This window comes from Ceratotherium simum, chromosome 2 (assembly GCF_057802395.1).
Source record: "Ceratotherium simum simum isolate JZ-2026a chromosome 2, ASM5780239v1, whole genome shotgun sequence".
Lineage (NCBI taxonomy): Eukaryota > Metazoa > Chordata > Mammalia > Perissodactyla > Rhinocerotidae > Ceratotherium > Ceratotherium simum.
The window spans coordinates 68,410,552-68,425,477 of NC_141901.1; positions in this window are offsets into that span (position 1 = coordinate 68,410,552).

Here is a 14,926-nt window from a genome sequence, read left to right on the forward strand (position 1 = left end):
GTAAAGTGGGGGGATTGCTACCATGCAGGCCATCCATGAATATACTGAGCTAAAGAGAAGAGAAAGCACAGTCCAGAGAGAAGAGAGGGTAGGAGACGAAGAAGGACTGATAAGGGAAGAAAAGAATACATATGTGGAAGCTAGGGGTAAAGAGAATGGAGTGAGGAGGGAGGAACAGATAAGATGGTATCAACTCGTGGGACAGGGTACTCCCTCCGTTTTTAAAGACATGATTTGCTGGGGTTAAAATGGGACATAATGGATTATAATACACAGTGCCTTCTTTCAAGGAATTGGCAATCTTGGGTTGGGGGCGGTGGGAAAGAAAACATGTGCACATAAAAATGAACTGATAGTACAGGCAGTAAAAGGAATATAATCTACAGAATCACAGCAGGTGGTTTAACCCACGCAGATGTGAACTGTAAAACATATTTCTTTTTCATTCCTGAGTTCCTTTTTAAAAAACATCTCAGGTCAGCGATTCAGTTAAAAAACGGTACCTAGGGCAGTAGTTTCCACTAAGGTTATCCTGAGGGTCACATCCAAGTGGCATGGATAATCAAAAAGAACATGTATATATTTGCATTTAAAGTGGTATGATTTACATGTTTTTGCATATCCACGTACTATGCATATAATTATGTTGACTGTAAGGTCTGCCTTTACACACAATATTAAGCTTTAAGTTCGTAGGCTGGAGGGAGTCAGTTCTTAATATTTCTTGCCTTCTTTCTTCTCACTCCTCTTCTGCCATTGATCTAGCCATCTCATGGGAGAGGAGAAGGAAACATGCACAGGGACTGGAGCGGCAGAGGGCTGAGTGCTGACAGGGATTTCAACCAGACACCAGGATGGACAGCAGTGGACCCAGTTGATCAGGGTGCCACGTTCCCAGGAAATCATATAAGGCTACGTGCTCTGTGTCAGAGAGAGGCTCTGTCAACAATTGTAAAAAATGTGCTAATACGATTAATAAAGTTAATGATTATTTATGTCTGCCTGTGTTCTTTCTGTCCTGTCTGAGAGATGTAATCCTTGAGAGACAGGGATTAACATAAGTGGTCACCATTTATTGAAAGCTTACTATATACCTGGTGTTGTGTTAGCCAATTGGCGTGTCTCTATTTTATACATAGCTTTTCATTCTATTTTTTTTTTAAATAATTACCTTATGAAGTAGGTATTGTTATCTCTACTATAGAAAAAAAAGAGACTTAGAGAGGTTAAGAGACGCCTAAAGTCACCCAGCTAATAAGTGGTAGAGTAGGGATTCATTGATTGCTTCATTTAATACATATTGAGTGCCTCATGCATACAAGACACCAGTAAGGCACAATCTGTTGTACTTCAGAGTCATGCTAAGTACTATACGTAATTAGGACAATTATTTCATGCCTTAAAATTGCTTATTCTTTAGGTGTCTTTCTTTTGGCAAACATTAGAACCATCACCCACTCACTGAAGCCATAGATCCAGAGAGCCATCTTAGATTACACCTACTCCATCAATTCTCATATCCAAACAAACACCCAGTCCCGTCAATTCCACCTTCTAAATATCTCACTCTTCCAAGCCTTCCTCCAAATCTGCATTGTCACCAACACATCTTTTGCTCATATTATCTACCATACAGCTTTCTCTCTGTTCCCCATGCCTCTAGAAAACGAGAAGGAGTAACCAGAGATGTTGTGGATGACATATTAAGCATCTTTATTTCCCAGTGCTTAACACAAAAGTGAGAACAATAAGGACTTACTGTTTGTTGAAGAATTTCTTTCTTTCTTTTTTTTTTGTGAGGAAGATCGGCCCTGAGCTAACATCTGCCAATCCTCCTCTTTTTGCTGAGGAAGACTGACCCTGGGCTAACATACGTGCCCATCTTCCTCCACTTTATATGGGACACCGCCACAGCATGTCTTGACACACAGTGCATCGGTGCACGCCCGGGATCTGAACCGGTGAACCCTGGGCTGCCACAGCGGAGTGCGTGCACTTAACCACTGTGCCACCGGGCCGGCCCCTAAGAATTTCTTGAATAAAGTTCTTACAAGTGAAATTTTGAAAACTAATCTGTCCATGAGGTGAGGATGTATTTAAATAGATATATACTTTGAGAAAGTTTTCCTAGGCACAGAATCATATATATTGACATATCCATATGTGGTATTTATAGACCTGGACATTTTTTATTTGGTGAGGAAGATTCACCCTGAGCTAACATCCATTGCCAATCCTCACCTTTTTGCTGAGGAATATTGGCCTTGGGCTAACGTCTGTGCCCCTCCTCCTCTACTTTATATGTGGGGCGCCTGCCACATCATGGCTTGATAAGCAGTGCCTAGGTCTGCGCCTGGGATCCAAACCTGTGAACCCAAGGCCGCCAAAGTGGAGCATGTGAACTTAACCACTACAACATCGGGCTGACCCCTAGACCTGGACATTTTCATATGAGGTGCCATTGGTCAGGAATAGATCTGTACTGCAAAGAGCCAATAGAAATAGCTCACTCTGTCATATAACGTAGTAATTCTACATGGACGTGGGGGAAGAATTGTCATGATCAAAGTGATCCTAGAAATCAGGCTGAGAGAGAGCCTCTAGGGTGAGAAAGAAACCCAGATTTTTAGAAACCCCAGCAAGCCAACTTTAGACACTTTCTGGAAATGAGTTCTCATCATTCATGTCAACCAATTCCTCCCCCACTTCCCCATGTAAAAGGTACCAGCCAAGGTGAATTCAAGTCATACTAATAAACATTTATTATGGACTGATGGTGTGTCAGAGGATTGAAAAATAAATAAGTAATACATAGCAGTGGGGGTTGGAAATTACTTGGTAATGCATAAGCAGAATTTGCCTTCAAGAGATAAACGAGCATATCAGTCCTTTAATGCTTATAATGAGCTTTCACATAAACTATCTCTTGTAACCTCATTTTCATACCTATTGTCTCCATTTTACTGATGAGGAAACTAAAGCTCAAAATGAAATGAATTACTCAGCATCATACTACCAATGACGATTAAAAGCCAGGACTTCTGAGGCCAAATCTTTGCTCTCATATCCTGCTGCCAAGTTGCTGAGGAAATTTATTAATTAATTTATTCAATAATTCATTAAGAAAATACTATTGAACACCTGCACTGTTCTAAGCAGTAGGGATATGTCAGTGAACAAAACAGATGAAGATGTCTGCTCTCAAGGTGCTTATGTCCTTGGCGATCCCTTAATGAGCTGCAAATCGCCCTTTACCTGGGAAGGCCTTGTCTGCTGCCCACTGAGGCTTTAAGATTCTTTCCCCTTAAGGACAGTAGCTTACTCTGGAACAACTTTTCCTCAGGCTCTCGTCACGGAGCATGGCTTCTTGGACCACAAGCTTTTGGGTGAGTTCTTTTTAATTATATGTCATCAATTTGGCTGCTGCACATATCAGTTACTACAGAGTTATTTAAGGGCACAAGCCTGTTTGGTTTTAATTAATTTAAATATAAACACAAAATGTTAGGAAAATTAAGTAGACAAAAACATTTTCATGCATCATAGGCATTTTGCAAATATATACTGTGTAACCTGTTAATTACATTTTCCTTCACAAACCATTTATCTTTTCAAAGCCTTGCCTAATAACTTGATGCTTCTCACATTTTTAACTGCTTGTGATTCATTTTTCCAGGCTGTTTCCAAAGGGACTGCCATGTCCCAAATGAAAAGGAATATTATAATAATGTGGTAAAAGAAAACAGCGTATAGTGTCTCATTTTAGCCTAAAGACCACGTGGGATCATTTGAATATTCACAGAACTTACTTAGATAAAATGATATACTGAATCCTTTCCTAATAAGTGCCCTTTCTTTAATTTGAAGGAAGCTCATCAAAAGATCTATAACAGAAATTTCCAAAATTTGTTACATACCCCATGTGTGTGTCAAATGGCGTCACCATTCATGCAACTGGTAAGATAATAGAAAATACATATATAGGTCTTTACCCCCGGTTCCTGGCACAGAGTTCCTAAAACTCTTGTAATTTGCTAAGTGATGAGAGCATGTCTTGTTCTAATATTTGGTCTTTGAGCCTATCCCCGACACAGGGCTCCTAAAACTCTTGTAAATTTCTAAGTGATAAGAGCACTACGAGCATCTTTTGTTCTAACGAGATGCCTCCGGGTGGGCTCCTGGATGGGGGCTGGTCACCAGAAAGACCAAGCCATGATTAGAAACTTGGAATTTTCAGCTCCCCCCACTTTCTCCAGAGAGGGGAGAGGGGCTGGAAATGGAGCTAATAATTGATCATGCCTATGTAAAGACGTCTTCATAAAATCCCAATAGTATGGGGTTTGGAGAGTTTCCTGGCTGGTGAACACATCCCTGTACCAAGAGGGTGATACACTCAACTCCATGGAGGCAGAAGCTCCTGCACTTGGGATCCTCTCAGACCTCACTCTGTGTATCTCTTCAGCTGGCTGTTTGTCTGTATTCTTTACCATCCCCTTTAATAAACTGGTAAACGTTAAGTAAGTGTTTTCTTGAGTTCTATGAGGCACTGTAGCAAATAATAAAATCCAATGGGGAGGAGGTCATGGCAATCTCTGATTTGTACCCAAGTGGGACAGAGATTGTGGGTAACTTGGGGACCTACTGCTTGTGATTGGCATCTGAAGTGGGAGGCAGTCTCATGGGACTGAGCCCTAAACCTGTGGAATCTGTCGCTATCTCCAGGTAGATAGTGTTAGAACTGAGTTAAATTGTAGGACACCCAGCTATGCCAGAGAATTGCTTGGCGGGAAAAACCCCCCACACATTTGGTGACCAGAAGTGTCAGAATTGAAGTGTTCTGTATGAAAGCAAATGAGAAAGACACAGCAGGAGAACTGTAGATTTTTTCCAATATACACTCCTAACCTGAATCCAGGGAATCATTCTCATTGTGTCCTTTTCCCTGACTCCCAGTAGACCATCAGTGACTAGAGCTGGCCCAGTTCTAGTCATAGCCATCTAGTCGTACTTGCCCTCTCTCCATTCCAGTCAGACTTTCTTCTTCTGTTAAACCGTTATGATAGAATATAATTTCATCTCCTAGTCTCTAAGATCCACCACAGAAAATACTTGTGTAAAGGGAGTACCACCCTAAGTCCAGCCATAACAAATGATTTGCAGTTTCCTACATGGGCCCTATCCTTTCAGATCTCTGTGCCTTTGTATATCCTGTTCTTTTTCTTTCTATGAAGCTCTTTCCTTTTAGTCTTCCAAAATTCTACATTCATTTTTCATACTCTGATCGGGGTCACTTTTCTTTCAAATGAAGCATTTCCCTCCTCCTCGCACCCTCCTCCTCTCTTCACTTGGTTTAGGTAAAAACGGCTCCGCCCCCTTGTCCGCATGGTACCCAGTGGGGCACCTAATGCTTTACTAATGACCTTTCTTAACGTGTCCGTCTCTCCTACACTGTTTGCTGCTTTGATTGTAGGCATGAGGCGTGTATTTCCCTGTTCCCTAACAGAGTGACATGAACTCAGGGAATCCTACTGGATGAATAAATAGACATCTTCGATCGGGAGGAAATGTCTCCATGCTCAGGTATAGCATAGTTTGAAGCAGCACACCTTACAAGAGGTTACAGGATGCTCTTCCGGAAAAGTGGTGAGGGGGGCAGTATCTGCTAACCTTCTTTTTTGCTTCTTCTTTCCCTTATGTCACTGTCCTTCCTTCCCAGATAGCTATAAAATTTCTATCCAAATGACATTTGCTATGTCTTAGAAAACTAATAATTGTAGAGCTTTCTGCACTGGAAGTGTCTCTGCTACTCCTGAATATTTTCATACAACTAGTTACACTGGTACCAGCTGGTGGTAAATGTCTTGGTCACAGTGTCCAAACCACAAACCATATGCTGTGCCTGCAATCCACATGGGGCTTCTTGATCAATGCCTCTCTTATATACTTTCAAGCATAAATTCTCCAACCTAGATTGTTTATTTTCTTTGTGTCATTTATACTCTTGTGTGTCCCACAAAAAATCAGAAGACTTGAACTTGCTTGTGTTCCTGATATATAGGACAAGTCCACCTTTGTCATGTGTGTTGGCCTAAGGTACACAGTCAACTTCTAAAATGTAAAATATAAATCTGAGCAAAACAAGTGAATTTGATAATTCTTAATAGGCAAAGTACACTTGTTCACGCAGGATAGCCCCTGAAAACTATGATGTTTGGCCATATCTTGGGAACTGATTTATACTAATTCATTGATGGAAAGAATCTAGGGATAATTTTACTGTCCAAGCTATTAAACTAGGCTCAAACATCTCCTTTTGATGGTTTCTTTCATATCTACTTGATACTTCTTATATGCAGCAAAAGTGATTGCCAATGGGTTTAAGGAAAAAAATAAGGAAAATCAAACTTACAATTGAGAGATTCTGCTATTTTTACATAAGAGCAGTCTTCCTTAGGAGCATAATTTGGGAACCATGAAAATGAGTCATCCTTTTGAAGGAAACATTAAATAAAAACTATTCTATATATCATTACAAATACCTAAGAAAAAGTAAGATTAAGTTGTGCCTACTTTTGCTCTTCTGGTTTTCTCTGCCAGGGTGCTCTTTAGCACCAATCCACCTGATAAATATCTTCACTGTTGCTTTCCCTGAACCATGTCACCCCACCGCATTATTATTATAACAGCTGATATATTCTATTAGAGAGTTATTTGTTTATAAATGGTTCCCCAACTAGACTATGAGCTCAGCGGGCAGGACTCACGTTTATATACTTGCACCCAGAACAGGATAGCTGAGATAGAGCTGGTATATTTCATATTAAGTTCCTTATCATTAACTTCAGAAAATCTGTGGTCTCTGTTTACATACTTGATCAATGTTCTCTCTTAGTACAGCCGTTAGCATAGAATTTAACACAGGTTGATTTACTTCAGTATTGGAGAAACTCCTGCTCCACAGCTGCTGTCTTACCTGGGAAGTGACCACTTTCCACTTGCTGGCCTCTGCAATGTCTCTGCCCCCGAATCTCTTGGACCGCTGCCTTTATTTTCTGTGAGGTGAGCACAGGCAGGTGATGCAGCTTCATAGTCGGGCATATGGAGTCTGGTGTCAGGTGGGTTTGCATCACAGCCCTGCCACTTACTAGCTGTGTGATCTCAGTTTACTTACTCAATCTTTGTGTTTCCATTGACCAGAAATAGAGATGTTAGTTTTGTTCTCCTCTTTGCTTGAGTTTTCTCATCTGCAAAACAAGATGATAAGATTTATCTCATAGGACTGTTGGAAGTAGTAAAGGATAAGATGTGCAAGTTTCTTAGAACAGGACCAGACACATGGCAAGTGCATAGTAAATGTTAGTTACTGTTGTTATTTCATACTTCAGTGGGAGAAGGGGTTTTATAAGCCAGTTGTTGTTGGTAGGAAGAACATCTTTCAAATTAGTGTGTAAACTGAAAATAGTTCTCCAATTAAATAAACATAAATTTTCTGAAACTTTCTATAATGCCATTAAAGATACCTCTTGCTACTATGGCTTAAGGTTTTTCTGTTTTATCACTTCATATCACTTTATCACATTATATAGACACTTCCTACTTTATGTTCCCTGGACCAGCAGCACCAATATCACCTTGGGGCTTGTTAGACGTTCAGAATTTCAGGACCTACAGAGATCCTACCACATTAGAATAAGAATTTTAATAAAAACCCCATATGATTTTTTGCACATTAAAGTTTGAGGAGCACTAATGTAGGCTATACTGTAGTTTCCTCATAAAAAAAAGTAAGGATAATCCAAGTACTTACCTCACAGGTTTTTTGTGAGACTAGATGTGTTAATGTATGTAAAGCATGTTGAATAGTGCCTGACACATATAGCAAATGCTAAACACATCTTAAGATATACGTAGTGTTGAGAAAAATGGAAGAGAGATTATTGCTGTCTTTTAATTGGCCACAAAAAAACACATGTTCAGTTTGGGTGTCATAATTTATATGACATTGAAAAACCATAACATAATCTAAAGAGAATGATCAGAGTGTTGAGGAAAACTAAACTTTGTTATTAGAAGAATAGTTAAAGACGCCAGGAATATTTATGCTAGAGAAGAGCACACTTGTGGGAGATGATAGCTGCCTTCACATTTGTTAAGGTTCAGATTTATCTTTGCGACTCCAGATGGTAAAATCAGGACAAATGCATAGACGTAATAGAGAGAGAGATTTGATTCAAAATAAGGAACAGATCTAATTTCCTTGCAGTTAGATCTGTTCAAAGTGGAATGGAGTTTCTTGCAAGGAGATGAGTTCTCTGCAGTGAAATATCCAAATAGACCTGATGTTCACCTTTTTGGGACAGCAACAGGGATTCATAAACTGGATGGTTTCTCAGGTGCTTCCAAACGCTGAGATGCATGATTCTATGAACTGAAAGGGTACTTAGCCTTCATCTAGATTCTAGAAACTTCAACCTCCTTGGTGTTTAGGAAAGTCACAGCAAGTGACTTTGACAACCTGTTACCTAACTAATTTCTTACACGTTCTTGCACTCTTTCTAAATAGTTCTTTGTCCTGCTTTTCCACATTTTAAAAGCAAGAAGAAAGAGATAGCAAATGCAGGCCTTTCTACAACCAGTGTATAAACTGTCCTCCACTAAGTTGGCCCTCTCAAATCGAGAGACAATAATCTACTTGACTCTTAAAAGGGAATAAAGCTACTGCATTTCCTGTCAGTCTTTTAGGTATTTACTTCTTGAAATTATGTTACATTGAATAGGACTTCCTTTGCCAAAGGCATAGAAGGCTTATATATTTCTCCAGTAAAAATTCTGTAGGAATGTTATACAAAGATCCTGGACCTACTTGGAATAGTCTATTTTAAAGCCAATGTAAACAAATGTTAGAACTGAAAGTTGCTTGATCAACTAAGAGGTTAAAAACCAGTCTGTGCTCATTGCATCACTGTCTCATTGTATCCTTGCGTCCACCAAAAGGAGTAAATACTAGAAGAATTCCAGGCACCAAGCCAAGGCCAGTAGGCGTAATACAAGTTGGATTATTTCAAATGATAAGATCAAACCTCTTAATCTCACCTACACAAGGGTGGAGAAATATGACAGAACGATTGAAGAAATATGATGGAATGATCAAAGAAATATGACAGAACCATTGTTGCTCCAATTCAGGAGCAACAATTGGTCTTGTGAACCTGATAGAGCAAAGGGCAAAACTGGAAACAAAACCAAAATGAACTGATGATCCACTGCGTGTCAGAGACTTCCACGCATGTTTTCTCATTTAAGTCTCACCATAGGGCTGGGAGGAAGGCTGAGGTCTTTTCATTTTATAGATGAGGTAGCTGAGGCTCAGAGAAGTTGACTTACTGGCTCAAAGTCACACAACTAACTAATGACTGAGCTGAAATTCATACTTGGATGTTTTAATTTTCAATGTAGTTTCTTTCTAATTATTCCCAAACTCCTGGAATTTACAAAATTTATCCCTGAGATTAGACAACAAACAGACAGGCAGAATTTCTTCTGAGTGCTCACTGTCAATTATTTCAGTAACCTGATAGACAATGTTCCAGGCAGATAATGGCAGACACCGAATTTTTGAATGGGAAAGAGGCAGCTTTTTGGATGCACATGGGTCCTAGAGCATTTTCAGTGCTTCTGCTCAGACTTATCTCCACAGTTCCCAGACTCCCTAAAGAAGCAGTACAGCCAGGGAAGGCAATTTGAAGACTCCAAATGGCTGAGAAAACCAACTAATCAGCATCCATGTCCTCCCTGTTATGTTCCGGTGGAAAAGTGTGTGGGACTGGCGTTCAAGGGCTCAGAGGCTGCAGCGTCGGAAGAACTACCATTTCATTCAGCATGTGGGCAAAGAATGGAGGGATTGGCTGTGACACAAGTGTCAATAGTTAAAGCTATAATCACAACTTCAGGAGAGATCAACACCTACTGTACAAGAGGATTTAAAAATCCAATAAATAAAGCTAAATAGAGCTGCTATACTGAATGGTGGCATAAAGCCATGGTTTACTGGCAACATAGAACATCATTGCATAATGGCTGAACACAACCAGCGTGCTGTGTCAGGCAGCGTGAAGCCCAGCCTGCAAAAAGCCAGAGAGAGGTTTTGAAGTGATTGACCAAGTTATATGATTTGCAGGTGCTTTTGTGTACCCTTTCCCTGTTCGGTAACTTATTCAGGAGGTGGGAAAGGCTTGAACCCAGACTGCAATTACGATACTGATTTTGAGTTTGGAAAGAAGCCAGGAAGGGGGTCATAACATGGTCTGGAATCCACAGGTGGCTTCCAATTTGTCTATAAAAAGAGAATTGAAGGGAAAACTCAGAAAACATCTTAAATCATGTTCGTGTAATCATATTTAACGGACAGGTGGCTCATTGCAGAATTTATTTAAAGTATGGCTGTGTGTGTGTGTGCATACGTGTGTGTATTTCCTCAAAAACACACAGGCATTATTGAAATTGATGGCATGTAGTCGTTCTGGGCTCGAGCTGGCATGCGAGAAATAACAACGCCATAGCTGTTGCCACCTTCTTTGCCTCAAAAGAGGAAGAAGTGAGCTTCTGTTGTTAAAGCCACTCCCGTTGTCACTATTTTTTTTCTTTCTTTCTCTCTTTTTTCCCTGCTGCCAGTTATATAAAGCTATGTTTTAATTTTAAAAAGCAAAGTAAAATAGAGAGCTATTTTAAGACAAAATATTAAATATGAGAGTGACTTGGAGCTCAGAGTTTGTTATTTAAAATTAAATAGAGAGTCAGCATGTGGGCATTGTAAATAGGCGAAGCTTTAGCTCTCCCTACAGGCTTTTGTTACAGTAGCTGTCTAAAAGGGAGAGAATATCAGAGGCTGAAAATCATCCCAAAGAGTTCATCAAAGAGAGTGATTTCCTTTGTCCAAGATGAAGTCATGAGCTGTTACCTGGATCGGCAGTGAGATCGTGCAAATTCCTGCTGCCAATGACACTTGATCACATTATTGAGGCTACTGAGTCTTTTTCTTGTTCCTTTAGTGGTTCTCAGCTCTTTGTTGAAAAAAAAAAAAAGGAGAATAATAATAAAAACAACAACCACAACAATAATGGAACAATGCTAGAAGAGCCAGTCAGAAAAGCCGATGCTGCTTTGCAGTTTGCCACAGTCTCTGCAGAACATGGCTTTTGAGACTAAGGATTACACTGGAGCTGCTGATTCCGGATTGGGCTCCACATCCACTCTAGATGGAATCACTGTAGGATAATAATCTATTAGCCTAAGTCCTGGTTAAAAAACAAATTGATAGCAAAAGTCCTCAGCAAACCTCTTAATATTAAAAAATAAAAACCAGTTTCACAAACACAATTTGGGCCACACCCCAAATCCAAAGGGGAAAGAGTCCCCAGATATTCTTCAGTGTTGTACCAGAGGTGCACCAAATCAATAGTAATAATAATAGATGATAATAATAATCAGTAGTCAATAATTATAATTGTTACAGCTTTCATTTATTCATTATTTCCTGTTGGCTACACATTCTGCTGAGTTATTTAGTTCTTCCAATAGTGCAAATATGTAGGTATGATTATTCCCTTTCATGGATGAGCAAACCAATTCAGAAGTTAAGCCACGTGCCCAAGGTCACCCAGCAGGGTAGGGCTGGGGGCAGGGCTCAAACCCCGGACTGTCTGACTATGGAGCCAAGACCGTTAACCGCTCTGCTCTACTCTACCGTCTTTGTTGACCACTATGCTATACTGCCTCCATTTTGTTTTTCAAGGAGATTCTTCTAGATATGACCTGATAGCAAAGATCAATTCAGCAAACATTATTGCTTTTCAACAAGTGCTTTTAGTATTCATGAAGTGCTAGAAATAGGCAAAGTATTTAATAGACACAAAAAATTGCTAAGAGGAATCTGGCACTGGGAAACGTATGAAGTAAGACTACAGAATATGGATGAGTCAGATAAAGAAATAAGTCTAAAGAAGGTAAAGTGAAGTAAGCTATTGAATTACACAGGCTATTCTGGCTAAGACCACTGAGTAGGGGAAGGAGAACAAAAGATGTCTTTATGAGAGGAGTCAATATAGGGATAGACTGAAATGATGAATTACAGAAAACAGACAAAGACAGAATTCGTTCAGCTTTTTAAGACTTAGAACTTAGGATGAGGACCCAGCATTCCAAGATTCATTCATCCCATAAACATTCCCTGAGTGCCAGGGATAAAAATGGTAAATGTTTCATGCCTTCTGGTGGGAAAGATTGAGGGAGGAAAAACAGATGTATAAGCGATAAAATGCCATGAGTGCTATGATAGAACTTGTGCAAGATACAGTGAAGCAAAGAGGAAAGAGTAGTTAAGATTCTAGAGAAGAGAATGCCAGTTGAGTTTTCATAGAAGGGGTAGCAATTTAATAGAATCTTGAAAAATGAGGAAGCTTTTGCCAAATGAACTGGGAAAGTGGGATGGGAAAAGAAAAATATTTAGGGGAGGCAACAGGGCGTGCAAAGGCATGAAGACATGGGTTCCTGGGGGATGTGTGAGTGGTTTTGAATGGCTGGATGAAGCATTAGAATTCAAAGGTACTGTGCAGAGATGCAAGCCTCCAGAAGTCAACAGGGCAAGGTCACAGGGGCTTTGTATGGGGAGCTAAGAAGTTTGGACTCGATCATGCCAGTGCTAAGTAGCCACTGAGAAGTACTATAGAAGATACTCATCTTTTGGAAATGACCCTTGTGGCAATGTAGCAGACAGGTAAGGGGGCTAAAGCTGGAGGCAGGGAGACAAGGCAGGGGCTATGCAACGAATGGTTGCGATGGGGAGAGAAACAAGTGAATAAAGGCAAGAGAGAGCAAGTAGAATCTATGACTGCTTAGGTGTTGGGAGTGACTCTGTACCATATTTTGAAATTAAGCAATGGAGTCTGGAATCATACATAAAAGGATGACTCTGCTACTTCCATGTGGAAAAATAACAACTGGCTAATTTTACGCAAATGCTGTTTTTCAACTTCTGTACTGTTTAGAGGTTAATACAGCTCTTGGCTTAAAATATCCCTATTTCTTTAAATCTATCCACGTCATAGAATCAGAATTTTAGTGCTTAAAAGGAGACTTTATCATTTCTCTAGTTCCAAGCTGCCCCCTCTGCTGCCTCATCATATAGATAAACAATTTAAAGGTGGAGTGACTTGTCTAGAGCAATATAATCAGTTAGAGGCAGGGCCATGACTAGAACAGGTGACACCCAGGCCACATTCAATGCTTCTTAAACAAGGACAATATGGTACCTTTCTGCTTGGGTTCAATTCCAGGAAAGATTATATCTATTCAGATAATTTTTACATTTCCCTTTTTCCCCTAGCTGCCAGAAATTTTATATCCAAATTTATTATTCAAGTATTATAATTTGCTCTACTCGAGTGACTGAAAGCATCTATTCTCCCTTCTTCTGTAAGAAGAGCTTTGTTCTGTTTTATCCTTAAATACTTTATCTTGCACTGCATTGTAAATGCCTTTATGTCACCTTATGTCCTTTTGGATGTCGATGAGAGTAAAAATTATAAATAAATAAATTTATCAACAATTAGCTCCCTTCTAAGCAGGAACATAACTCTGTATTTTATATTTATGGCCAACATTGGAATCATCATGAGGTTTTTGTGAGTTTGGAATACAAAAATTTCAGAGCACTTTCTATGAGCAGTAGAAGATATCTGTTTAGGATGAACAATTAGAAGGATGTGTGGAACTGTGGATCTGTAAAAGCTCTCCCAAACCTGTGTTCATCTTCATTTGAAACATCACTGGGCAAGCCTCTTTACACTAATGGCACTTGCTACGTATGTTGCTATCCCAGCTTCTGCAGTCTCCTGCAGAGTCTTTATTAGAAGAATATCTTGATAATTCACTCAAGTTTCCTTCTCTCCACCTTCAGTTGAAATATTTTGACTTGGATTAAATTAAAAAATAAAAGTAAAGCATGTGAAAGCATGTAATCCCAGTCTTTAACTTACATAAACCTAAGAAATCTAAAACCATAACCATAGGAAAAACATAGGAATTCTAGGTAGAATTAAAGCAAAGGGAAGCAGTGTTACCAAGAAGATGTGATAAATGATGTGACTTATCTGCTGGAGGCAGATGGGAACTTTTTCTTGTAATATGTTAATTATGTGGCTAAATTCTAGAATTGAGATTGGAAGACTCTCTCTTTTGCCAGGCGGAAGGAGATGGATGAGAAGCCAGTTCTACTGTAGGTTTAGCAAGGCTTACATTAAGTGGGACTGGCCATTCCAAGTGGAGGTCATTGAAAAGTTGTGTGGGAGAGACAGGCCTATGACAGCCAGAGAAATTACAGAATAAACGAACAGCTTCATAAATGACATCATGTGGTGAGTGTATTTTATAAACCAACAGTCAGGACATGGGGTCTAACAAGTCAGGATGTATTTATGGTGGCAATGGAAAGGAATATTTGAGATTAGAATTACTTCTGGGATGTAAGGTCATTGTAACTATAATAAATATTAGTTGATTTTAAGATAAAATGAATAATTGGATTCTCTTGAAGATTGCGTTCACTGTCTGCCACATTTGCGGTTTGGGTGGTAGCCTGAGCTTCAAATTTAGTGGAAAGTATATCTTCATACCTTTAGTGCTTTTTCAACTTTTTTGATTGTGAGCAATATCAATAAATACTTTTAATTTCACAACCCATTAAAAATACACACATATAAAAATGAAACAAATTTTCAGGAGAAATACTCTTACTAAGTGTAATATATTTGGATTCATTTTTGTTCTATTCTTTTGCAGTCTATTATTTTTATTAGAATACTGATGTGAGCCTCTAAATGAATTCCAAGACCCATGAACGGGCTGCAACCAGCTGTTTGAAAATCACCAC